Source organism: Sceloporus occidentalis, unplaced genomic scaffold (genome assembly GCF_023333645.1).
Source record: "Sceloporus occidentalis isolate IW3139 unplaced genomic scaffold, rSceOcc1.0.p SCAF_202, whole genome shotgun sequence".
Lineage (NCBI taxonomy): Eukaryota > Metazoa > Chordata > Lepidosauria > Squamata > Phrynosomatidae > Sceloporus > Sceloporus occidentalis.
The window spans coordinates 1,236,142-1,262,854 of NW_028317182.1; the positions used below are offsets into that span (position 1 = coordinate 1,236,142).

General features: G+C 43.6%; 1 pseudogene across 1 annotated transcript; it reads left to right on the forward strand.

Moving 5' to 3' along the window:
• The first annotated feature begins 15,464 nt into the window (after positions 1-15,464).
• LOC149278081 (uncharacterized) lies at positions 15,465-23,956 on the forward strand (annotated as a pseudogene). Its single transcript, XR_016278793.1, has 4 exons — positions 15,465-15,824; positions 17,620-17,786; positions 19,362-19,482; positions 22,681-23,956. The product of XR_016278793.1 is annotated as an uncharacterized LOC149278081 (transcript).
• The last annotated feature ends 2,757 nt before the right edge of the window (positions 23,957-26,713 follow it).

The window sequence follows — 26,713 nt, forward strand, 5'->3', positions numbered from 1 at the left end:
ATTTCTTTCATTGCTTCGTATATTTCCCCCCAAAACTGCTTTGCTTTGTTACAGACCCACCACATGTGGTAAAACATTCCTTCTGTTTTTCCACACTTCCAACACATTTTGTTTACCTTTTTGTACATTTTGGATAGCTTAACCGGTGTCAAATACCAAAAATAAAACATTTTAAAGACATTTTCTTTCAGGTGCTGTGCCATGGTGAACTTATAGGTTTTCCTCCATGACAATTCCCAGTTTTCTAAGAATATATTTTGTTGTATTATTTGACTCCACTTTGTCATGTTTTCTTTAATCACTTCCTGTTCCAAATCTCTTTTTAGTAGTTCCCTATAATATTTTGTTATCTTTTTCTTTTTCTGTTTTTCTAATATTATTATGTCCAATTCATTGTTTTTTTCTCTATTCCTTCTTGCTTCATGTCTTTCTTAAATCTTTCTTCTAATTGTTTATATGCAAACCATTCTATTTCTATATTTTCTTGTTCTAATTTTTCTCTAGATTTAAGTTTTAATACCGCTTTTTCCCCTTCTTCCACAATATGCTCATATGTTATCCATTTTTCTTGTACTTTTCTAAATTGTTTTATATTCTGTTTAATTTGGTTAATTGCTATTAGTGAATTTCCAAGAGTGGCCACCAGAGGGCGCTCCAGGATAGAACTTGGTGAGAAGACAAAGGAGGCTGCAGTGCCCTGAGGATCCACAAGAGGGCGATGTTGTATTAGGAATGTTCTTTTTTTAAATACATTTTTATTAAATTAAAAAACATATATACATACATGCATATTCACTGCATACAAAGTCAAACCTAAAACATTCTTAATTACTTACTTAACATTGACATTCTTACCTACCAACTTACAATTACACACACTTAGAAAATTAGTTCTATAATTCTTTCTTCTTCTTTCTCCGCTCTCCTCGCATCCAAATCTAATTTCTGAGACATCCCAATCATTCTTCTACCTATCATTCTGACATTCACACGACTTCCATTTCCTCCTTCTGCTGTTTGTACAAATAATAACAAATAGTGACTTTCTTTCCTTTATAATCCTGTTGTAACTACACTCGATTTCATAATATTAAAAAAAACAACAGGTAAAGCTAATGAGGTCATCCAAACTTAATCTGTTATTATTGCGGCTTCACAGATTAAACACTTTCTCTCAGCAATCTTTTACACTCTACAATGTTTCTACTAATTATTACATTCCCTTCGATATAATATATTTACTACCTTCTCCTTAAAAGCTAATTTACACAATGTTCCATCCCATCATTAATTGTCATTAAATGTCCAGATCTTCTTTAGATACGCCGTTACAGGCGCCCAAGTATCATCTACTGAGTTTGTCGTTTTCCCTCTTAAAATTTGAGTAAGCTTATCCATCTCTATTGCTTCATAGAGGTTACTTAACCAATCTTCTTTGTCAGGAATCTCCTCATTCTTCCATTTCTGTGCCAGCGAGATCCTAGCTGTGGTAACTGCATAAAACAGAGTTTTACCAAAAAGTTTTTCCAGGGTTTCATCAATCACATTTAGTAGATACATTTCAGGTTTCCTCTGCAATGGTGTTCCTAATATTTCCGATAATGTATCATTGACGATATCCCAATATTTCCCCACCTTCATACAGGACCACCAAGAATGGAAGAAAGTGCCAGGATCCCTTTTACGCTTCCAACATAAATTACAACTTTTAAAATACGTTTTTGAGATTTTTTTCTGGTATTCAGATACCAGCAGTAATAAAGTTTGTAACAGTTTCCTCTGATTCGCTGAGATACTGTCTGCTTTTTAACATTCTGCCATACTTTTTCCCAGTTTACTAAATCTAGATTGTGTCCGATGTTTTGTGCCCATTTTACGATCACTTCTTTAATGGTTTCAGTCTCCATACTTTCTCTCAGTAAGATGTTATAAAGCTTCCCAATCAATCCTTTTTTCCCTGCGATAATAATCTTAAATATTTCAAGTCCTTCGTTTTCCCCCACAAAGCCCATACTCTTTTTATCCCATTGAAATCTCTCAAAAATCTGCCTGTAGGGGAACCAGCGAATCCTTAATCCTTCCAACTCTAACTCTTCTCGGGTTTGTAACTTCACTCCTCCAGCGTGAGATTTTAATAATATCTTATATGTGAGCCAATTTTCATTCTGGATGGTGTCCCTCCTCTGTAACGATTCCCTGGCAGAAACCCAGTCGGGCAGTTTTTGAACCCAGCGCTTTTTATATCTTTTCCAGACATCCAGTAGAGACCTTCTAATACAGTGATTATTAACATCGGGGTTAACTTTCTCTTTATCATATATAAGGTAAGCGTGCCATCCGAATTGGAGGCTCGCCCCCTCAATCACCAAAAGGTTGGCATTCTCCAATGTAATCCACTCCCTCAACCATGACAAACAACATGAATCGTAATATAATTCTAAATTTGGTATCGCTAATCCACTTCTTAGTTTGGTGTCCTGTAAAATTTTTAGTCTAGATCTAGGTTTTTTCTCTTGCCAAATAAAAGATGAAATTTCTTTATGCCAATTTTTAAATGTTTTTTCCTTGATCGAGATTGGAATCATTTGAAAATAAAATATCAACCTTGGTAATATTGAGAGTTTTATTGCCTCCATCCTGCCAAAAAATGATAACTTAGTTCTACTCCATCTTCTCATATCTTTCTTAATTGTTTCCCATATTATCTTGTAATTTTTATCAAGTTTATGTTGCTATTGGTCAAATTTATTCCCAGGTATTTAGCTGTTTTTTGAATCTGTATGCCCGTCTGGGGATATAAAGTTATATTTTGTTAAGTTTTGGTTTTAATTGCTATTAGTATATTTCTTTGATTTAGTTTATAAATTTGGCTGGGGATTATGGGCTGTGGAGTAGATTAGCTAGATAGAGGGGTGGGATTTGTTGCAGCTGGCTAGAATAGTTAAGGGAATGATAGCTTTTGGAATTTGTGGGATGTTGGATGAAGAAAGTTGGTAGTTGGTATTAACATAAAGAGGGCTAGTTTCTGGGCATGGCAAAGGGGGATTTTTTAGCTATGAGGCGTAGACTGTGGGGATTGGAGGTGGGGGCTAGGTTTGGAAGAGGTTGGAGTGTTTGGTTTTAGGGATTTAATGTATTCTTTGGCTTTGGGAGGGCAGCTCTGGTTTAAAAGCTGAATTTCTCACTATGTGTTCTTAATAAAGTTCTTTGCTGTTTCAACACACTGGACTCATTGATGGGCAGAAGTTGTGAATTTGCCCAAAACTGACACTTTCTTCTCTCCTCAGTCTTTAGCTCTATTCCCAGCCATAAGAACAGAGGCAAACACACACACACACACACACACACACACACACACACACTCACACTCAGAGAAACAGAGCCATATGTACAAAGCAGAGCCTTCCCAGCCTTTCTCTCCTGAGTCCAGCTCCGCTGGTTGGGCTCCATTCTGGAAGGAAAGAAGGACAGAAGGAAGGAAGGAAGGAAGGAAGGAAGGAAGGAAGGAAGGAAAGAAGGATGGAAGTAAGGAAGGGCGTACTCCTTCCCTTCTTCCAAAGGCCGAGAGTGGAATAAGCAGCAGCAGCAGCAAGGGCCTTGCGATCCCTGCGCATACTCAGGAGGGGCCTATGGCTGCTAATGTGCATGCAGAGTTTCAGCCTCTGAAGCCATTGCTGCCCTCACAGCCTGCTCTCAGGGATGGAAGTGGAGGAGAGCCCTTGTTCGTTTGAAGGATTGGCTGGAGGGTCTTCTGGGGGAGGTGTTGGGGTGTTGTAAGAAGGAATGAAACCCCAATCTCCCCCCAAAGAAAGGCAGGGGACCTGCCATTCCACCTCTCCCTCTTTCCTTCCCTGCCTCCTCCTTTGGGGGGTCCTTGGGGCCCAGGTACTTGGGAGGTTATTATGAGAAAAGAGGGCAGGGGGCACCCTTGGAGAGAGGCATGGCAATGGAGGGGAGGGGGATCTGAAGGTAAAAAGGGGTTTGAGGAGCCCCCTTCCTCCTGGAAAGTGAGGCAGAGAAGAGACCCTCCCTTCTGACGCCTCATTTGGGGGAGATTTTTGTGCCAAATAAAGAACCTCACACAGCATAGGCTTCAATAGCATTAGAAACAACATTATTTTGCAAGGAGTTTTCTCTGGGGGGAGGGGGCTCTGTCTGGGGGGAGAGAAGATCCCAAATATAGGCCAAAGCCAAGAGGAGGGAGATGGACAGACCCCAAAGCCCCTTCTGGGGAGACAGACACCCTCCTAGCATGAATTTCCTAAATTGCCCCCAACAAGCTGGCTACTCATTTGACTAACCTACGAAAGGATGGAAGGCCAAGTGGATCTTGGATCCTTGCCTGGGATCGAACTCACAACCGTGGCTGCAGCACTGACATTTAACCACTGCACCACCAGTGCCCCAGGTTCTCCACGATCCTCTAGTCTCGACAATTCAACATCCCCCTTACTTTCTTCTCTGCGTGGCTAATGTAGTATTTCATTGTTGTATGACCTTTAAGCCAAATTACCAGAGTACAATATTGCTGCAAACTTCACTTAATTCCAAAATATAACACAGTTGGAATATTCTGAAGAAGCTGAATAAGGAAATCAGATTACATCGTACTGTTTACAGACTCGAGTCTGTCATTGTCACATCATATACATGTTGTTAACTGCCCTTAAACTGGTCCCGAGGCCCCCGACTCATGCTGACCCTGTGGATGAGACATCTCCAAAACCCCTGTCCTCCATTGCTCTGCTTAGGTCCTGCAGATTCAGGTCCGATTATTGACTCTACCCATTGGGCATGCTGTTTCCTCTACCTTCTATTTTTCCTAGCATCATTGTCCTTCCTAATGAGTCATGCCTTCTTGTGATGTGTCCAAATACAACAGCCTCAATTTAGTCATCTTGGCTTCCAGAGAGAGTTCTGTCTTGATCTGCTTTAGAACCCCTTTGTTTGGCTTTTTGGCTGTCCATGGGATCCTTTGCACTTTTCCTCACCATCGCATCTCGAATGAGTTGATTTTCTTCCTGTTGGCTTTCTTAACTGTCCAGTTCTCACATGTGTATAAAGTGATGAGGAATCCCATGACTTGGACAGTTCTAGTTTTAGTGCTCAGTTGTTTCTCTTTCGGATCTTATCTAGTTCTTTCATTGCTGCCCTCCCCATTCCTAGTCTTCCTCTGATTTCTTGACTGCAGTCTCCATTCTGATCAATGCTTGATCCAAGGTACAGGAACTCTTTAACTCTTGCGATTTCCTCAAAGTCTAAGTTGAATTTATGCAGCTTTTCCACGGTTATTTTTGTTTTATGTTCAGCAGTAATCCTGCCTTTACACTTTCACATCAGCCCTTTTCACATCCTATACAAACAGTTACTCGAACATTTAAGCAAAGGCCTGACTTTCAGTGTCACACCACTGATCACAACAACACACATAGTAGTTTCATGGGCACATACATGTCATCACACACCTCATCCCTTTGCTGTTTTGCTTCTTTGTGTGTGAGGATCTGTTTCTCTCACAATTTTTCTTCCTCACTGGTTTTTCTCTTTCTATCCCCACGGCTTTTCTCTCTATTAATCTCCCACTTCACTTTCTCTCTCTCCTCTCCCTCCATATTTTCCTTTTGTATGAGAAAAACAGACTCTCTAAGACTTATCCCTCCCTCACAGACACACAAGTCATTAAGTGCATGTCTGCATCCATTGGAAAAATGGTCAATATGCCCACTGCCCCCCCCAAAAAAACGTGGGAGATTTCAGGCGTATGTAATGAGAAGTAACATCCTTGATAACAACATCACACATTATAACTTTTGTAGAGCAGAGAGTGAGCTGGTTTACACAGAATTCAACCCAGTACATGAATGAGCCACATTTTCTTTCTTTAATATGTTTATTGCACTTACATTCCTGCTTTTCTCCCAAAATGGGATACAAGGTGGCTTACAATAGTTTTTTAAATATTCAACTAAAGCATTAATTTACAAAAGCTATAAAGAAATTAAGCATCAGCACTGAAAACATGACTAAAACACTAAAAACAAAAACGTATTTAAAACAGTTTTATATATACAGTATATGTCTACAGAGAGAGCGCATACCATGTCACGCACTGCAACTCCATACTTAAAACCCAAAAGCCTGCCCAAATAGAAATGCCTCCATCTGCCACAGAAAGACAGGAGGGAAGGAGCCAACCGGACTTTCTGTGGAGCCAAGTCCTATCTATTGGGATCAGCTAGGGATAAGGCTCTCTCCCGAATCCTTACTAACCCTGTCTGTGAGGATGGTGGGACTGTGAGGAAGCCCTCCCTTTAGATGTCAATGCACACCTTGGTTTATATAAAGAGATACAACCTTTCCAGTATTAAGAACAAAAGCTCTATGCTCACACACGCAGTTTTCCATCTCCACTCCTGCTTTTTCATACCTTGGAAGAAGAGATGGGTCATTCCTTCTATGGACTCAAACAGACCTCTGTGACATCCAAACATGAACAATGTGATTTCCCTAAACGCAACTTGAGGAAAACCAACAAAATATGAACTAAGGTATCAGATCTTGGTTTCTTTTAACCAGAGTTTACCCATAAAAAGCAATGACTGTGAAATTGAGTAGCTGGAGCTAATTAGTTTGAGTCTTAATACTATCGTGGGGAGGAAGGAAGCCTCAGATCTGACCTAAATGCATTGCTGATCACTTCTATCCTGACGGTCTTCAATAAAATTCTTTTGTTTATTCAATTAAAAAAGAATTGGAAGCAAATGCTTTCAAGCCCCTTCTCCAACGAGCAAAAAGAGGAGGGCAGAGTATGAGAGCTCAAGGCTCATATACTATTCATGTCACAAGAAACACGGTTTCCCATTACAATAATACCAGGGCAGTATGTACGTTAGATAGGGCTTTAAGCACCAACTGCTGAAAAACACACTCAGTCGCACACAGAAGATATAAGGAGAACTGTCGCATGGAGCAGGTCAGTGTCACCAAGTGAGGAAGAAGAAGGAAAAGTGTTTTATATACTGCCTCATATGGAGATCTCTGGTCAGCTATATCAGTAACAGACTTACCTCGGGTGATATTCTCCTGGCATTTTTGGACTACAAATCCCTATCAGTTCCTATAGTGGAATGATAGACACAAGTTACTCTTCAAAATATGTAGAAGATTGGGGAAAGCTCTGACTTTTCAGGGACAGGGATAGATCTTTCTTAGCTTCCTTACTACATAAGATCCTACACAAAAACTGAACACAGAACCTCCTACATGCAAAGCATGAATGCTGTCAGTGCATTATAGCACCTTTCTTGTAATAGGTAAAAACACATACCAGGATCTATAACTGTAGAACGGGAGATACATGATTTGGAAGTGAAGAAGGGACACCCCTTTCTCAGCATGAGATTAGCCCACATGGGCAGTAAGAAAGTGCTTAAACAAAGAGGTTACAGGTTTATTTAAATAGGGTACTGAAGATGTCACAAGCTTTAGGCTGAAATCATTTATGACCACTGATGACATGGGCAATGTCCAGCAGATGACTGACACAGGAACAGCCACATCCCACCAAATACTTTAAAAGGAAGCACCAGGGGATGGGGGTGGAAAATCACTCTCCGTCTACCATTTATTACTATTCCGAGAATACAGTCATTCATTCGCTGTCACCCACTGACCACAATTCTCTGCATGGAATAGAATTTGCTGGAAATACAAAAGAGAGTACAACAGGGCTTCAACAAAACAGTGATGGATGAAAAACAGCAAAGAGAAAGCCAGCAGCAGGGAATAAACCTATGGCCAACTTCTGGCAGAGTTGTGCCAGAGATTCCTAGAGAGAACATGTCCATCGAAACATCAAATAATCAAAGCCGCAAAAGTCAAAGCCACAAACGTAGAAGGCCAACTCTACTCCATAAAGCTAAAAAGCAGCTTCATATTTTTTTGTGCCAGAAAAGGGAAAAGTGTAGAAGGACTGTGTATCTTGCAGGTATTAAATTGACATAGAATTTGGAGGAGAAGGCGAATTTCACTGGATTACATCCAAACTGATGTGTCTGTGAGTGTGTGTGTGCACCATCTTCAAGTCGCCTGTCAATGTATGCTGACCCCATGAATTTCATGTGTCTTCATAGGCAAGGAAAGACTCAGCCATGGTTTTGCTAATCCCTTCCTCTGAAATATAGCCTGCAGCACCTGACCTTGGTTGGCAGTCTCCCATCCATTACTACCCAGGGCTGACTCTGCTTAGCTTCTAAGATCAAATGGGCATTGGTGCCTTCAAAGTTTTTAGTCCAAATACACCTATACTACAAGCGAATTCCCACAACTCTTGTGCAGCTGCTGTGTCTTCCCACATACAGACACATCTTGGAAATCCCTGAGTGAAAGGGCAATAGATGGCATTAAGGAGAGCATCACTTTCATCAGACCCAACATGGACCCCTAAGCCTCTTCTTCATGTACTGAAGATAGACAAAATAGAATGGAAAATGGCCATAATATAGCCATAGTTCAGCCTGTTTCCATTTCATTCACTTCAAAAGGAATCATTAATGATACATTTGGGGCCTATAATTCTATGTGTACTAATCTTGGAGAAGGAAAATAAACCATAGGTTTGGACCACAGATGTGTCCCCAAAGGAATCAATGGGATCCTTAACTGGATCATAGAAAATAAATTTCTCTTACAATGCAGCCATTTTCATTTCCTGGCAGCCACTCAGGCATCTTACAAATTCAACATGTTTAATTTAAAAACAGCATCAAAGAGGAAGAGTGGGGCAAACCCGACTTCGAAAGACCCATTTAGGATTAGGACAATTAAGGGAGCTCTTATAGATCACCTATAATAGTATTATAATAGCTATTGCCTCCATTGTTTGTTCATTCTGATCTCAATCCACAATCATTTAATTGTGTGTGCATGTGCATGTATATGTCTATATGTGTGTGTGTGTGCATATGATCTTACAATACTGTACTCCAAGCATCTGAAAAAGTCTGTATCTGCACTGCAGAGATAATCCAGTTTGGCACCACTTCAGCTACTATGGCTCAATGCTATGGAAGCCTGGGAACTGTAGTTTGTTGTGGCACCAGAGCTCTCTGACAGAGAAGGCTAACACAAAACTCACAAAACTATAATTCCCAGAATCCCATAGCATTGAGCCAGGGCAGTTAAAGTGGTGTCAGATTAGATGATTTCTGCAATGCAGATGCAGCCGAAATGAATCACAACCCACAGAAGCTGATGCTGAAATAAAACCCTTAAGTCTTTACTTGCTTTGTTGTTATTAGCTCCTTCGACTCACAGCAACGCTGTGGATGAGACACCTCCAAACCCCTCTATCCTCCATTGCTCTGCTCAGGTTCCCTTGATTCAGCCCCGTAACCTCCTGAATTATGTTTAGCCATTTGGCATGCGGCCTTCCTCTCTTTCTTCTCCCTTCTACCTTTCCTAGCATTACTCTCCTTCTTAATTATTCTTGCCTCCTCATGATGTGGCCAAAATACAACAGACTCAGTTTAGTCATTTTGGCTTCCGGGGACATTTCAGGCTTGGTCTGTTCTCGGACCCATTTGTCTTTTTGACTCAGCCTTCTTCTCCAGCACCACATCTCAAATGAATTCATGTTCTTCTCATCCACTTTCATTACTGCCCAGCTCTCACAGCCGAACATGGTAACAGGGGACACAATGGACTGGACATTAGTGCTCAGTTGTATATCTTTAGAGTCCCTTCATGGCTACCCTTCCCATTCAGTGTCTTGTTTCGATTTCTTGACTGCAGTTTCCCATTCTGATCAATGTTTGCTCCAAGATACAAGAAACCTTTTAGCTTCCTCATTATCTTGGTTGGATTTATGTAGATCTTCCCTAGACATTATTTTTGTTTTCTTTATGTTCAGTAACAAGCCTGCCTTTGCAATTTCTTCCTTGACCTTCCTTAGTAATTGTTCCAAGTCCGTGGTGTTTTCCAATAGTAGTATCGTATAGTCCATGTATCTTAAGACTGCTGATGTTCCTTCCTCTTATCTTCCCTCTGTCTTTTCAAACCAGCTCTTCATTTATTTTCTGCATGTAAACTGAACAGTTGGGGTGATAAGATGCAGCCTTTTGCCAATTGAGAACTATTCTGTTTCTCCATGTTCTGTTCTGAGAGTAGCCTCTTGTCCTGAGTACAGATTCCTCATCAGGACTATCAGAGGTCTTGGCACTCCCATGGCTTTAAGGGCTTTCCATAGCCTTTCATGATCTATGCAGTCAAAGGCTTTGCTATAGTGACCAGTGTTTCACAAACTCTGCTCTTTGAAGTGGTTTGGACTTTACTGGTCAGTAAACGGGGGAGCTGTAATCCTGGGAACATGTTTAGGGAACACTGCTATAGTCTATTAAGCACACAGTGACTTTTCCCCCTGGAATGCCTCTGTACAGTCACAGAACTACAAATCCCAGAATCCCATATCACTGCGAGCCATGGCAGTTAAAGGTGGACTGTTTCTGCAGTGTAGATGCAACCAAAATGAATTACAACTCAGAGTTGGAAGAGACCCCAAGGGCCATCCAGTCCAACCCCATTCTGCCATGCAGGAACTCTCAATCAAAGCATCCCTGACAGATGGCCATTCAGCCTCTGCTTAAAGACCTCCAAGGAAGGAGACTCCACCAAAATCTCTGAGGGAGTTTGTTCCACCGTCAAACAGCCCTTTCTGTCAGGAGGTTCCTCCTAATGTTGAGGTGGAATCTCTTTTCCTGCACTTTGCATCCATAGTCCCTGGAGCAGCAGAAAACAATCTTGCTCCATCCTCAATATGACATCAAATATTTAAACAGGGCTGTCATATCACCCCTTAACCTTCTCTTCTCCATGCTAAACATCCCTAGTTCCCTAAGTCCTTCCTCATAGGGCTTAATGGGTTCCAAATCCTATGAAACATTTCTGCTTCAGACTGAAGCATGGCCTTTCCTCTTCTGTGAAGAAAACACTGTGGCATCTGAAAAGGTGATCTGCAATAGAAAATAGCCCTCATCCAGAGAGCGATTCAGGAGGGAAGCACAGGGTGAATCCCAAATATGATTTGATCCCTTCAGGATATCAATATTGGAATATCCTCCCTTCTCTTTTCCTTAGCTCCCTGGATCTTCAAGAATGGGGTGAGAGTGAAAAGACAAGGCTGCAATCTTTCTTCCTGGTCATCTAGATTTCTTGTGTGATGGGAGACTTTTTTAGCACATGAGAAGTTTTCCATGAAGGTCCTGACAATCTGCTTCACTGAACTGATATAAGTCTATGGCAGCCTCTCCCAATCATCCAAGTTTTATTATTTATGTATTTGATTTCCAGTCTGTTTGGTCAAGTTCTTTTACCACAAAAGGCAGAGAACACAACAGGGCCCTCTTCCCTTCCCTGGCAATAGAAATAGGAAGACCACATATTCAGCCATTAGGAATGACTTCCTTCCATGATCGCTCCAAACCAGGAGCCTCACTGCATCAAAATGGATGACCAGCCCTGTCTCAAAGCCATGGGTTCAATGCTCTTTTAGGAACAAAATAAATCCTCCCGAGGACACTCTGAGGGCTGCCATTGGCTGGAACTCCAGTCCCTCCCACCATCCCTGGCCCTGATTGGCTGGAGTCCCAGTCCCTCCACATCCCACACTGAATGACATCACTGCTACGGAAGGCTCTCTTGACCAATCAGAGAGCAAGATGAAGGTTCTTCTGGAAGATTCCGTGAGAAGGAGATATAAGGCCTGAGAGACCAAGAGACAGTTGGGGGAATTGTGTCGGTTGGAGATCGAGAGAGAGAGTTAAAGAGCGGATCTTGGAAGTTAGTCTCAGAATTGGATGCTTAGTTTTATTTAGCTTGAATGAATTGAATATTATATACTTACAAATATTGTACCTGCAAGATTCTTAATATCTTGTATGACTTATATTTCAGTTATATTTTGCTATTTATAATAAATACCTCCTTGGAGTATCTACTACTCAACGCTCCTTTTACACGTGTTTTAGCTCGGTTGATGCTTGGGAAGATCAGTAAAGAAGTAGAAATAAGGTTCCTTAACTGGTCCCAGTGTAGGTTAAGGGAAGCCCTTTTATGATTCACTGGATGGAGGCAGCGAGATTAAAGGAATTTAAGGGTCTGCTGGGCTAAGAGCCTTAATGTCTAAATGTCTAATTAACAATTTGAAAGCCACTCTGATAGCTTTTTGGCTGAAGAGAGGGGTATAAAAATATTATTATTATTATTATTATTATTATTATTATTATTATTATTATTACAGGGCCGAAGTTTGGCTGCTTGGACCACCGGAGATCATCGCAGTGAGTCATTTGGAAAAGCCCATCTCACTGCAGAAAATAAAGGTACTTGAGGAGTTTGCGCTCTACGTCTTTCTGTAATAATAGCTACAAAACTGATAATAGCATTTGGGACATTTAGTCTTTTAATAACAAATAGTGCAGATTTAAATGCTGCTTTAAAACCTCTTTCCATCTGCCAGCTTTGTGCTGGTTTTGGGGGGAAATTGGAAAGTGTTGAGAGGGACGGACTGCCAACAGAATTAGGAGATGCATTGCAGGCTATGGACAGTTTGCGGCCAAGTAAGGTCCAAAACACACGGCAGCAATAGTCCAGTTTGAGAGTGCTTTAACTGCCCTGGCCCAGTGCTAGGGAATCCTGGGAACTGGAGTTTGTTGTGGCACCAGAGCTCTCTGACAGAGAAGGCTCAATGTCTCACAAAATTACATTTCCCAGAATTCCCTAGCACTAAAGCGGTCTCAGATTGGATTATTGCTGCAATGTGTTTTGGACCCTTGGCAAGTCACACTCTCTCAGTCTCAGAGGATGGCAATGGCGACCCCTCTCTGAAGAAACCTGCCAAGGAAACCCCATGATAAGGTTGCCTTAAGGTTGCCATAAGTTGGAAACGACTTGAAGACACACATGAAGAGCAGAAAAAAGTCTGCACTTATTTCACAGGTTGTACATGGGAATGGGAGGCAGTGTGGTGTAGTGGTTTAAGTGTTGGGTTACAACTCTGGAGGCCAGGGTCCAGTGCCCCACTCCTCCATGAAACCAGCTGGGTCCCTTGGGCAAGAAGTCACACTCTCTCTGCCTCAGGGAAGGCAATGGCAAACCTCCTCTGAACAACTCTTGCCAAGAAAACCCCAGGAGAGGCTCCCTAGAAGTCGGCAATGACTTGGAGCTACAGCACAAAATACAACACAGCCTCAAGAAAGAGACAGCATGGTTTAGTGGCTGGAGCATTGGACTATGACCCTGGAGACCAGGGTTCGAATGCCCTCTTGGCCATGGAAACCCACTGAGTGACCTTAGGCAAGAAGTCACACTCAGGGAGAGGTCCTTGCAAAACCACTTCTGGACAAATCTTGCCAAGAAAAGCCTGCAAAGGGTTTCCCTTAGGGTTGACATGTCAGAAACAACAAGAGAAGTAACACTACTAAGGGGGCTTAGTCACAACTCAAAATCCAGATAGGTAGAAAGAAAGAAAGAAAGAAAGAAAGAAAGAAAGAGACATGGGAGTTGTAGACCTAGTTCAGAGGGATTGGAGGGGCCTTACTACAGGGCAGGACCCCTCCTCTTTCTGGCATTCTGGATGCTGGGACATCCAGTCCAGGAAATACACTGTAAATCCCATTGGCAAGAGAAAAGGCTGCTACTGCCTTTCAGATCCAGTTTGCCCCAAATCCTTTATGAGGCCAGAAACCCCTTTTTTAGGAAGCGAACACCAAATATCTTAGGAAGGCTCTCTATCTCCCAAGGCCCCCTCCCTCCAGGACTTCCTTCCTTTCTTCCCTTCAGTCTCTCTCTCTCCCCTGAAGGCCTCAAACTGCCAACTGCCAAGCGCTGAGGCAGAGGCAGCCATTTTTTGTTCTGGTGGCCATTTTGTGTTCCATCGACCATTTTGTGTTCCGGTGGCCAACCTTCTCTGAGGCCTCAGTGGAACAGAGGCTTCTCTTTCTCTCCTGAGGCTCCAGAGTCAGAAGGAGGCCAGGCTCCTTGGGCCAAAAGGAAGGAAGTGTGTCTCTTGGTGTGTCTTTTGTGTCTCTTTTCTGAGAGGGTTTTCTTACACAGCTCTTCTCCTTCTGGGGAACATGGGTTTTAAAAGGGATTCAGAAATGGGGAGGATAGTTTTAATACAAGCCTTATTCTTCTTCTTCAGAAACATCGGGCTTTGGCTCCTAAGAGGAGGCTAGTCCCCCAAAAAAGGCGTAAAGTGGCTCCTTTGGGAGGTTTTAAAAGTCTCCTCAGTTTCCTTATTAATAGTTTTTCAGGCAAGAAGGAAGGAGACAGACTGGAATAACTCATATTACCAAGAATGAAACAAACAAACATACAATCAAAGAACAACAAGAAGAATAAGGATTAGACAGAAAAAAAAAAACTCCTTATTTTTTAAAAAAGCAAAACCATTTTTAACAGGATAAAAATTCGACTTGGGTGCTTCTATCCTTTTACAACCAACTCGGGCTTTATCTGCATTATCGAAATAATCTGGATCGAAACCTTTTTAACTCTCCTGGTTCTGTCCTATGGAATCCTGGGATTTGTAGTTTGTTGTGGCATGAGAGCTCTCTGGCAGAGAAGGCTAAGTGTCCGAAAGGTAAAATCCCAGGATTCCATAGCACTGAGTGGTTAAAGCAGTGTCAAAGTGCCTTATTTCTATAGTGCGGATGCAGCCTTCTTGGGAAAGGGGCAGATGCTGGGGAAAAGAGGAGGAATGCAGAAGGAAAGGAGGATGGACGGACAGACGGAGGGCCACCTGCAGCTGGACTGGTCTCCCTGAGCAGTCAAGACCTGAACTGAGTTGTGGACGATAGGCACTCTTGATATCAATATTAATATCTGTCACTATTGTACAATAGTGAACAATTAAGGAGGGGATCAGATTCCTCCTTTCAATAGCATCAGGAAAATGTTTAGGTGTTGTTAAGGTTTGGAAGTCCTATTTGGGGACTTTTTGTGTTCTCACAGCCATCGGGTGCCATCAGGAATACTTTTCTTTAGGATCAGAAATCCTGTTTGGGGTCCCTTCCGACTTTAGGGCCCTTTCATCGCCCATTTTGTGTTCTCTCAAGGCCTCAAACTGCCAACTGCCAAACACTGAGAATCAAGAGGCCATTTTGTGTTCTGGAAGCCATTTTGTGCTGCTTGTGACTGTGGGGAATAATGTTCCAGAACCTTCTCTGAGGCCTCAGTTGAACAGAGGCTTCTCTTTCTCTCCTGAGGCTCCAGAGTCAGAAGGAGGCCAGGCTCCTTGGGCCAAAAGGAAGGCAATGTGTCCCTTTGTGCCTCGGGCCCTCCATTTTGGGGCGAAGGAAGGAAGGAAGGAAGGAAGGAAGGAAGGAAGGAAGGAAGGGATCTGTGGGGGGGTCTGAGGAAGGGGAGGCAGGAGACTCAGGGCCAGTGGGCTTTGGAAGCAGGGAGAGAGAGGTGGGGAAAGAAGCCCTCCCTTTGGGCCCTAGCTGGGGAGGGTCCCACCGGTCCTTGCCTCCCCCTTTGGGAAAGGCGACCCCCTCAGCCCCCTGGACTCACTCCTGCCTCTCATTTCTAGGGCTGGGACTCAGAGGAGTTTCCTAGGCATTGTCACCTTCTGTCCTCCATGGCCATTGGCACTGACCCCTTTTCCCATTGCCTTCCCTCCCTCAGCCCTGTGGACCTCCTCCGCATTCAGAGCAACCCTTCTCTACTGCTGAGGAGACGGCCTCTGACCCAGGGAAGCTCCAGCCATAAAGGACTGCAGAAGAGACCTTTCTGGGGCTGCAGGAATCAGGTTCTTTATACTGAAGGTAGGCCTTTATTCCTGGAGCTGGAAGAGGATCTTTGTTTAAATGTTTCAGTCCAGGATTATGTGGAAAGGTTGCAGCTGAGAGAGTGAGTCCATGCTTTGTAGGCATAAAGCCCCCAATTCCATCTCTAGCACCATTTTCTTCCCAGAAGGTGGAAGTGAGATTTCCAGACCTCAGACACACAGTTCGCCAGTGAGCCCTTTTTATGGGGACTGTGTGTGTACATGTTGTTTACTAGAGCTTTGTGAGATGTTAGTTTCACTGGGTTTACATACATCTTCACTTCCCTCAAATGAGCATAATCTAGGGTGCAATGTTCAGTCATAAGCCTATATATTTATACATTTTTGTTATATCAAATGCAACACATTCAGCAGTGTGCATCTTTTTCAAAAATATACAAGGAAAAGTGAAGAAATTGTGGATTTTACAATAGATCCATTCAGAAACAATGCAGACAAATGTACATGCCTAAATTTCTATGTGGCTTTAGCAAGCAGAGGGAGGAGATGCACACCTCATGCTCCTTCCATGACTGACATAGACAAACACAGCAGTTAAGCTTAGAGAAATAGTCTCATTTGAAAAAATGAAATAATTATTTTGACCAGTGTCTAAATGGGGAGGGGGCCATGATGATGGGAGGGCATGGATCAGATCTGTAAGGTAATTCATGTCTCATTCAGCCCAAGAGCTAGAGCTTCTCCACCTGGGACATAAAGCAGGTCCTCCTCCTCCTCCTCTCTGTGAAAGAGAAGTCAGATTCTCATCAGTCATGACGACACAGCATGAAAAATTTGTATTCCTGAATTCAAAATCTGAGGAGTCCTGAATCCTGTTGGTTAACTGTCGAGAGTAGACCCATTAAACCCATAAGTGACTGGTGAGTCAACATATAAATAAATCAAACTGATTCAGTGATTCTACTCTGATCAGGACTAGGCATAGGATACAGGCTAGGATTTAGGTCTGCATATGGCTGGAACAGGATATTCCCAGGTCAAGATGAACAGGTAACAGTGTGGAAAATGGGCATTCTCCACATGGGCAGAGAAACTCTCAGAATTGTGACTTCTCTGCATGCAGAAGTCTGCCATAGGAAATGGGTGCTCCCTTTCCATCAGCTCAATCCTCTGGTGCCCCCTGATCCTGGGAGAAGGGCTGGATCCCATGGAAGGGGAAAAACTTGAGAAGATAGAGCTCCTTTCCTGCCCTTCCTGACGAGGGGCCTCCCTGGGGAAGGACCATTTGTAGACCCATTCCACCCAGAGCAACACTGGAGCATAGAGAGTTCTGCTGGTTTGGCCATTGGGAGAATAAGGAACCACCAGGCCAGACAGCCTGACCCAGCAGAACCCTCTATGCTCCAGTGTTGTTCCGGGTGGAATCAGGCTACTGGATGTGAGGTATTAGGGAAGCATCCAACTGTGTTTCTGTAGTCAGAAGCAAAATGAAGACATGTTCCTCTGAGGGCCACTGTGGACCTCTGCAGGTTTCAGCAGATAATGCACTCATTTCACATCTAGATATGAGGAAATAGTCAGGACTTTTTCCAGTTCCCATCCCCTGATCCCCAGCTACCCTCACAAGGCATGGAGTACCTGTTGTGTAGGGGAGCTGCAGTGAGTCTTCTAGGTCCAGGGGGCTTTGGTTGGTGCAGAGGGAGAAAGGAGATGCCTCGGCCCAAAGGAGTCATTCGTTACCTGCCTATGTCACCAGCAGGATGCTGATCTCTGACTTTGAGTGCTGCAGGGTTTCTTGCTAAACCAAGCCTTACCCTGGTCTCTTTTCTCAGGAACTTCATCTCGACCCTCTTGACACAGTGTTGGGACATCGTTTGCTGGAAGTGACCCAAGTACAAGGCCACCAGGATCCCCTGCCCACCTAATGGCCAACACAAAGGACAAGCAGAGGGAGTTGGGCTCCAACAGAAAGAGGCTACCAAGGTACAAAAACTCTTTGGTAAGTTGCCATCCTGACTATTAGTTTCATATGTGTCATTGCTGGACCGGCTCATGAAAGCAAGCGGAGAACATCCTGTCCCAGTGTGGCAGAGAGAGTCCTGGTTAATCCTCTGTCACCTCATTTTTTCAGGGGCTTAGAAAATGTCCTATTTCTCTCTCCTCCTCCCACTTTCCCCCTTCTCCTCAGGTCAGCTCAGTTGCTGCCAAGTACATTCCAGGTTCAGAAGAGTCTGCAGCCCATCAACGCAAAAGAGGGGAGAGGGGAGGAGAAAAGTGGGCAGGGTCTTGCCATTGCCAGGAGTCTCCACCAAAAGCAAAATGCTGTACCCTTCCTCACTTGAGTGATATTTATCATTAATAATTTTAGCCATATTGATCCCCTTCTGGTGTTGCTTGTCGACATGTGTCTTGCTTTCCCAATCTGTGAAATGCTGGGGGATATGGAAGAATATCTCTGGACCTAAATTGAGGGTGGGCCCAGTGGCCCTCAAGCCCAGAGTACTCCCCAGAAGTTCTTTTTAAAAATGAAATCAGGTGAGATGTGGCTAAATGTACTATAATTTATTGGTTATTAAATGTACTATACATGTTGGGATAGTCAGTACCCTAATCAATCAATAATATCCCAGAAATGGCCTAAATTATATTCTTTATTATGTTGTATATTATATTGAAAAAATTTGAGACAAACTGGATCTCTACCTGGACCGGGGGAGCCTTGAAACAGTGGTACACGCTCTGGTAACCTCTCGACTTGATTTCTGTAATGCGCTCTACATGGGGCAACCCTTGTACCAAACTCGGAAGCTTCAGTTGGTTCAGAATATGGCAGCCAGGCTGGTCACTGGTTCTTCCAGGGTCAGCCACATAACACCTATCTTGAAAGATCTGCATTGGCTGCCTATTCGCTTCCGGGCGCAATACAAGGTGTTGGTCGCGACCTATAAAGCCCTAAATGGCTTGGGCCCAGAGTACTTGGAGGACCGCCTCTCCCCATATAATCCGCCCCGCACACTTAGGTCAGGAGGGAGACACTTCTGCGAGTTCCTGTGACGAGATTGGTAATAACAGCGCAGAGGGCTTTTTCAGTCGCTGCCCCGCAGTCCTGGAACTCTCTCCCTATCGAGCTCCGCTCAGCCCTCTCCCTTGAGTCCATTAAGAAGAATTTGAAGACCCATTTGTTTCGGCAAGCTTTCCCTACCATGTCCTGAATTATCTGCTCCTGTAATGATGTTTGATCGTGTTTTAGCTAGGGGGTTTTATTGATGTTTTTATTGGTCTTAAGTTAGGAATGAATGATGGCTTTTATGATGTTGTATGGTTTTATCTTGGGGGGTTCCTATGTTACATAATGTATTGTTATTGTTTTGTTATTATTGTTAACCGCCGTGATCATTGGAACGGCAGTATATAAATAAACCTTCATTCATTCATTCATTCATTCATTCATTCAAAGGCTGTAGCTTTTTGCTTTCTTGCAGAATTTAAAGTTTATTTCCTGGACTGAATTCTGAATTGTTGAAACAATATTTGTGATGCACCATGTCTGGATAAGGGCTATTTTCTGTTGCAGGTGACCTTTGCAGATGTGGCGATATATTTCACTGAAGAGGAATGGAAACTGTTGACGAAAAAGCAGAAACTTATGTACAGTTCTGTGATGATGGAGAGTTATGAGAATGTGGCCTCTGTGGGTAAGGAACCTGAATCCATTGCCCTTCCTGTGAAGACTGAGGGCCCTTTCATAATTCACTGTCAGAGCGCTATGATTCCACTTTAGAATTATAGAATCAAAGAGTTGAAATAGACCACAAGGACCATCCGGTTCACTCTTCTGCCATGCAGGAATAGACATTCAAAGCACCCCCGAGAGATGGCTATCCAGCCTCTGTTTAAAGACCTCCAAAGAAAGAGACTCCACCAAACTCTGAGGGAGTATATTCCACTGTTGAAGAGCTCTTACTCTCAGGAAGTTCCTCCTAAAGTTTAAGTGGAATCTCTTGTCCCTGTGGCTTGCATCCATTGTTCCATGTCCTTTTCTCTGGAATAGCAGAAAGCAAGCCTGCTCCATCCAGAATATCACATCTCTTCAAATATTTGAACAGGGCTATCATATCCACTCTTAACCTTCTCTTCTCCAAGCTAAACATATCCAGCTCCCTAAGTCGTTCCTCAGAGAGCATGGTTTCCAGACCGTTCACCATTTTGGTTTCCTTCTTCTGGACATGCTCCAGCTTCTCAACATCTATTTGAATTGTGGTGCCCAGAACTGGACACAGGATTATTGCAAGTGAGCCCTGACCAAAACAGAATAGAGTGGCACTATTACTTCCCCAGATCTTGACACTATACTCCTATTGATACAGCCTAGGATCACATTGGCCTTTTTAGCTGCTGCATCACACTGTTGACACATGTTCAACTTGTGCTCGGCTACCATTCCTAGTTCCTTTTCACACGTAATTTAATTGCCTTAACAACCTCCTGTGGAATAGTGGAATTTCTAGTTTATTGTTCTCCACTTTGTAATGTTTCTAATTATCGAATCCTAAACTGCGAGTTCTGGAATTTTGTGGGAAGGAGCCATGGAGATTAATGCTTTTTGCCCTTAAATGGTCCTCAGCCCATTCCTGAGCATGTTTCCTGGCTTTTGTGGCCCCTCTTCCAGCCTTTTGAGGCTCTGGAGAGGCTTTCTGGGGAACAGGCATCCTTTGGCCCTGCAATGGCTCAGAGAGGGCCCAACAGTGGCAAAATGGCCTCCACTTTCCCAAAGGGATGCTGTGGGATATTGAGGGGCAAAACATTATTCCATATTTTTAGGTGACACAATGTGGGGTTGCCTCTGAGATCCCCTGGGAGCCAATGTAATCCCCACCCCTAATAGTAATCCATCCCAGTCTTGGAGATGCCTTAAAGCTGTTTTAAGGCGCCTCTCTGGCATCTGACCCTCACCAAAATTGGAATCCAGGTCCCAGCCCCCTTGTTCTCCCTTTCCTAATACATTATTTGTATATTGATTATCCTGCCTTTCTCAACAAATGGGCTTCAAGGTGTCCCTTTTATGCATCACACACACTATGTGGGTGTCTTTCTGTCTGTGATAGAGAGATGGAGGGAATGTGAAAAACAGAAAAGCGGGAAAGAGATGCTCAAGGTGAGATGCTGAAGCAGTGCAGATGGGCAAGAGGGAAGGTTGGAGAGCGGATGAAGAAAGGGAAGGAGATCAGGCCCTTGGGAGCCAGGAGGGGAAGGCAGGAGCAAAGCCAGGATCTCCTTGCTCTGTGCGGAGAGGAAGGACCTCTGGGAAGAACCAGGAGAGGGGCCTTGGGGATTGCGAGGCAGGTACCAACTTCACAGATTTTAAGAACTGGTTTGAGTGAACTGTCAGAACATGGCTCAGGCCTTGTTTTCAGACATATTAAGGAGCTCCATATTGCAGTTATCAGCAATGTCTATGAAGAGAGGAAAGTTGACATAAAAATTCATTTTTCGCTAATGTTTCTTTTCCTACTTAAGCTTCCTTAGCTCCATGGTTGATTCAAGAAGTCCTTTGTTACCCAAAATGCTCGAGTCTAGGGAGGATACCTGCAAGTGCTATGCTTTTAGAGGAATTAGCTGAATAGAACGAAATAGTTTTACTGGGGCAATAGTGACCTCTGGACTCAGCCAAGCTATAGCAGGTCCTGAATCAAACAAATATCCAGAGGGATTTGAAGTAGGTTTTTGTGTTTTATTTAGGGGGAAAGCAAAACACACAGACACATACAAATAAGTGTTCATACACACACGCAAGAACTAGGTAACAAAGATGGGTGTGGTGAATAGATGTAAGGCTTTGTTAATGGTGATACGTTATCTATCCAGATCTTTCTTCCAATTGCTGAGGATTTGGAGTGGGAAGAGGTCAGTAGTTCCCGCGACAATTGGGGTTGGTGAGTGCATGGAGGTGCTTAGCCAAGAAAACAAACAGAGTGTCTGTCTGTAACTGGACTGACACTGAAGAACAGCAAGTCTGGGCTGATATTTATAGTGAAATTGGTGCTTGGGGGCAGAAACCAAGGGTTCAGAAAGGTTTATATCACTTTAGAATATTTCCTGTGTGGGGGAAGAATGGTTTGAAACCGAATTGAATTCAGTGGGTGTTTGATGCAAATGCCTGAGACAAAAGGGATTAGCACACTGAATCTCAGGTCCTTGTTGGCTCTGAATTTTGATTGCGTTCACAAGCCAATGTACATTGCAATCTGAGGTGATGCACCCAGATGCAGCTCAAAAATAACATAGCAGAGTACAGAAGCAAGTATCTAGATATAGGCGTTGGCAATGACTGAACACTTTTCACACTAAAAATAAGGCACAAACACAGTTGATTTCCTCGAAATCCTTGGAGGTTCTCTCTCTTGAGTTGCAAAACAATACAAATATTTGCAAGCTCTCCTCTCCGACTTCCATCAACTTCACCGTCTCCTGAACACACAACTCCAATCCAATCCACATGTGAGCTGCATACTGTATTGGTTGGGAGTCATCTCCTGGTGCCAAATAAGCATGAAATGACCTCAGCAGTTAGCTACCATCATGCCTTGGGCTCTGACTCAGGACTCTTTGGCAGTCTCACAGGATATGATGCCAGCTGTCAATCAAAGTATTTTTGCACATATTTAATTGAATTTTTTTAACAGTCCTTTGACTATCTTCTTCTACTGATTCCCTCAAGGCAGTCCCCATTCTTTCCTAGCTCCTATGAGTAAAGATGCAACCGTTCAATGGATTTAGGGGCATAAGCAGCAGGGTCATGCTTGGGTTATTCACAGCAACTTTATTAAATGGGGCAACACCCTCCTCTCTTAGCTCTGATTTTCAGTCTTGTCTGTCATTGTCCTTCTTTACAGAAAAACATTTGATTCATGAGAGAGTCCACAGAAGAAAGAAGTCACACAAATGCCAGCATTGTAGGAAACCTTTTGCTTACAAATCAATCCTTGTCATTCATCAGAGAGTCCACACTGGAGAGAAGCCATACAAATGCCAGCATTGTGGGAAATGTTTTTCTCAGAAGTCAGACCTAGTGACACATCAGAGAGTCCACACGGGAGAGAAGCCATACAAATGCCAGCATTGTGGGAAATGTTTTTCTTCAAAGTCAGACCTAGTGAAACATCAGAGAATCCACACAGGAGAGAAGCCATACAAATGCCAGCATTGTGAGAAATGTTTTTCTTTGAAGGCAGACTTAGTGAGACATCAGAGAGTCCACACAGGAGAGAAGCCATAGAAATGCCAGCATTGTGAGAAATGTTTTTCTTTGAAGGCAGACTTAGTGAGACATCAGAGAGTCCACACAGGTGAGAAGCCATACAAATGCCAGCATTGTGAGAAATGTTTTTCTTTGAAGTCAAACCTAGTGAAACACCAGAGAGTCCACACAGGAGAGAAGCCATACAACTGCCAGCATTGTGAGAAATGTTTTTCTCGGAAGTCAGACCTAGTGACCCATCAGAGAGTCCACACAGGAGAGAAGCCATACAAATGCCAGCATTGTGGGAAATGTTTTTCTTCAAAGTCAGACCTAGTGAAACATCAGAGAATCCACACAGGAGAGAAGCCATACAAATGCCAGCATTGTGGGAAAGGTTTTTCTGCCAAGTCAGCCCAAGTGAAACATGAGAGAGGCCACACAGGAGAGAAGCTACAGAAATCCCAGTAATGAACTAACATTATATTTGTCAAGAAGGAGTACAAAGAATATATTTTTAATCCTGTCGTAATAAGAAAAGGCCCTTATTATTTTGTTCGCTTTGTCTGTTCATATATCTGTTTGTGTTTTAAAGTCATATTTGTTTAGTTTAGATTTTAATTGCTAATATTATAGGTAATTGCTTTGGGTTGTATATTTGTCGTGGATTGTGGATTGTGGTATAGGTTAGGTAGATGAGGGGTGGGATTTGTTGCAGCTGGATAGAATAGTTACGGGAATGATATCTTTTGCAAAGTGTGAGATGTTGTTTGAAGAAAAATTTGGGGTATTAAGAGAAAGGGCTAGTTTCTGGGAATGGCAAAGGGGGCCTTGTTACCTGTGGGGCATAGACTGTGGGAATTGGGGGTAAGGCTAGGTTTGGAAGAGGGTGATGTTGAACGTTTGGGGTTTTAGTGTATTGTATGGATTGGACTGGGCAGTTCTGGCTTAAACACTGGGTTTCTGTGTGTTCTCAATAAAGTTCTTTGCTATTTCAACACACTGGACTCTTTGATGCACAGAAGTTCTGAATTTGCCCAAAACTGACCCTTTCTTCTCTCTTCAGTCCTCAGCTCCATTCCCAGCCATAAGAACAGAAGGGGCACACACACACACATACGTGCACAGAAACACACAAACATACAGGATACATAGAGACAGCTATATTTCAAAACTAATGCCTTCCTTTCCTGGCTTTCCCTCCTGAGTCCAGCTCTGCACCTTGGACTCCATTGCGATCTCCTCAAAGAAAGAAATGAGGGAAGGAAGGGGAGGCTGCTGAACCTCTGGTACATACCTTCCTTTCCCGCAAAAGTCGCCAGCAGAATAAGCAGCAGCATCTAGGCCCTGGCAATCCCTGCGAATGCTGAGGAGGGGCCTTTGGGGGCATCTATGTATGCACAGTCTCAGCCCCTGAAGCCATGGCTGCCCTCACAGTCTGTTCTTAGGGAGAGAGGGAAGTGGGGAGAGCCCTTGTTCATTCAGAGGAATGGTTTTCTGGGGGGCCCTTGGGGGGTTATAAGAAGGAAGAAAACCCCTCTTCTCCTCCCAAAGAAAGGCAGGGGGCCTGCCAGGTCTCCTCTCCCTCTTTCATTCCCTGCCCCCTACTAGGAGGATTCCTTGGGTCCCAGGTATTTGGATGGTTATTATGATAATAGACGCCGTGGGGACCGTTGGAGAGAGGCATGGCCATGAAGGGGAGGGGGATCCAAAGGTAAAAAGGGCTTTGAGGAGCCGCCTCCTTCCTGGAAAGTGGGGCAGAGGAGAGACTCTCCCTTCTGATGCCTCATTTGGGGAAAAGGTTTGTGCCAAAGAGAAAGCATCACACAGTATGCAGTCGTTATGCAATATCGTTATCGTTAATAGCAACGTTTTTTGAGGGGGGGAGAGAAGTTTTCTCTGGAGTCCTGGGGGAGGGGGCTCTGGGGGGGGGGGTAGAAAAGAGCCAAAATCTAGGCCAAAGCAAGAGGAGGGAGAAGGAGGGACCTCAAAGCTCTGGCAATCCCCTGGCAACCTGGGAACGGCCTAGAGGCCCACAGGATCTGGATTGGGCACCCCCCTCAAATACTTACCTTTTCCTTCACAACAAACCTGCAGAGGAGGACCAACAGAGAGACCCACAGCCCCAGAAACATACACACACCTGTTCTGGGAGCATACTGAAAGGGCCTTGGACCCTTTTGAAGGGATGTAATAATAGTAATAATAATAATAATAATAATAATAATAATAATTTAAACTCCACCTTTTCTCAAAGGAATGAATATAGATTACAGTAATAAAATAACATACAATTTAAGAAATACAACAGAGTGCGTTACAGAAGTCGAGCCGAGAGGTGACCAGCGCATGTACTACTGTTTCAAGGTCTCCCTGCTCCAGGAAGGAGTGCAGTTGGCGTATCAGCCGAAGCTGATAACAAGTGCTCCTGACCTTTGCATCCACTTTAGCCATCAGATGAAGTGATGAATCCAGGAGTTTTCCCAAACTGCAGACAGAGTCTTTCAGGGGAAATGTGACCCCATCCAGAACTGGCTGACATAACTTCATTCCTGGATTAGGGGTCCTTCTTACGGTTGTAGTTGTAGTTATAGTAGTAATGGGTTATAGAAAGCACGTAATGGAAAATTATAGAAGGACAGGTGGAGTGGCTTTTAGATGAAGGAGGGCGTTTGGAAAGGGGCTGGGATTGCAGCTGGAGACTGGTTATCAAGGAGAAGTGAAGCTGGCTTGGGAACACCGCTCTTCAAGGTGAGGCTGTCTGGGAGAAGGGAAGGGAAGTAGAGACAACCTTGGTATCTATGCAACCTCCGCTTGTGTTGCTTTAGCTTGGGAATTGGGGGCTGGCTTAGGGAGGGGTTGAGCAAGGTCCTTTGGATTTCATACTTTGCAAAAAAGGTGTTAATGGATGTTTCTGCCTGGATTCATCAATAAAGCTTCTTTTGTTTCAAATGAGTTTGATTTTTTGAGCACAGGACTGACTCCAGATCTCACTTTGCAACTTCAGGCTGATGCCCCTTGCCTGAGAGATTGAGATTGTCGCATTGTGACCTCAGTCTGCTGCTCCTTACCTGAAGCATTGAGACAGGACTATTGTGATCTTACCCTGAGGTTCCTTGCCTGAAAGACTGAGATGGGACTATTATGACTGCAGGCTCGTGCTCTTTAACTGGAGGATTGATGCTGGTCCATTATGACCTCAGGTTGATGCTCATTGCCAGAGAGATCGAGACTGGTTCAGTGTAACTTCACGCTGTTGCTCCTTTCCTGATGGATTGAGAAAGGACTATTGTGAATTCAGGCTGATGCTTCTTTCCTGAAAGACTGAGAATGGCTCATTGTGACTTCAGGCTGTTTCTTGTTGCCTTAGAGATTGAGATGGGCCCATTGTGACTTCAGGTTGGTCCTCCTTACCTGAACGAATGAGACTGGCCCATTGTGATCTCAGACTGATGCTCCTTATCTGAAGGATTGACACTAACTCATTGTGACTTTGGGCTGATCTTCCTTCCCTGAAGGATTAAGATGGGTTTATTGACTTCAGACAGGTGTTCCTTACCTGAAGCATTGAGACTGTCCCATTGTGATCTCAGCCTGAGGCACCTTTCCTGAAAGATTTTGACGGGACTATTATGAGTTCAGACAGATGCCCCTTGCCTGAAGGATTGAGACTGGCCCATTGTGATCCT